Source organism: Seriola lalandi, unplaced genomic scaffold (genome assembly GCF_002814215.2).
Source record: "Seriola lalandi dorsalis isolate HSWRI2012SDOR001 ecotype SW California unplaced genomic scaffold, Sedor1 jcf7180002054991, whole genome shotgun sequence".
NCBI classification, from domain to species: domain Eukaryota; kingdom Metazoa; phylum Chordata; class Actinopteri; order Carangiformes; family Carangidae; genus Seriola; species Seriola lalandi.
The window spans coordinates 61554-62814 of record NW_019525540.1 but is presented as its reverse complement, the minus strand read 5'-3'; positions in this window follow the sequence as shown (position 1 = coordinate 62814).

Sequence of the window (1261 nt, the reverse complement as noted above, 5' to 3'; positions counted from 1 at the left end):
ACTGTGTGTGTGTGTGTGTTTGAGTGGTCATCCAGGTGTTCTCTCACTCTCTTTAGAAGCAGGTAACACTGTCATTAGAGATGAAGGCCAGGGGCCCTTAGTAACACTGAGTCACATCAACACTGACCTGCTGAAGGGCCTGGACTTCCTGTCACATGGTGTGATGCAAGAGCTCAGGTGTTTACAGTGAGAGTGTGATCAAAGAAGAAGAACCATGACATCATGTGACTCACTGAGTGATGAAGAAGCCAGGTGGACACGGACCTGAACACACACACAGACATTAATAAACACAGCCAAACACAGACTGTTGTCATGGATACACATGACATAAAAACAACTCACCTCGTTTAAATGATTCATTTTCTGAATATATTAAATGATGATGATGATGATGATGATGATGATGGTGATGACGATAGTGATGATGACGATGATGATGACGATGATAGTGATGATGATAATGATGATGATGATGATGGTGATGATGCTGATGATGATGGTGATGACGATAGTGATGATGGTGATGATGATAGTGATGATGACGATGATGATGGTAATGGTGATGATGATGACGATGAGGGTGATAATGATGGTGATGATGATGGTGATGATAATGATGGTGATGATAATGATGGTGATGATGATGATGAGGGTGATGATAATGATGGTGATGATGGTGATGATGGTGATAAAGATGATAATGATGGTGATGATGATGATGGTGATGATGATGGTGATGATGGTGATAAAGATGATAATGATGGTGATGATGATGATGGTGATGATGATGATGATGGTGATGATAATGATGGTGATGATGGTGATGGTGATAAAGATGATAATGATGATGATGATGATGACGATGATAGTGATGATAGTGGTGATGGTGATGATGATAATGATGGTGATGATGATAGTGATAATGGTGATGATGATGATGATAATGATGGTGATGATAGTGATGATAGTGATGATGATGATGATAGTGATGATAGTGATGATGGTGATGATAATAATGATGGTGGTGGTGGTTTATGGACATTCTGTTTTTCTTTATGGACATTTCGTCTCTTTGTGGACATTTAGTCTCTTTATGGACATTTCGTCTCTTTGTGGACATTTCGTCTCTTTATGGACATTTCGTCTCTTTATGGACATTCTGTTTGTCTCTTTATGGACATTTCGTCTCTTTATGGACATTCTGTCTCTTTGTGGACATTTCGTCTCTTTGTGGACATTTCGTCTCTTTATGGACATT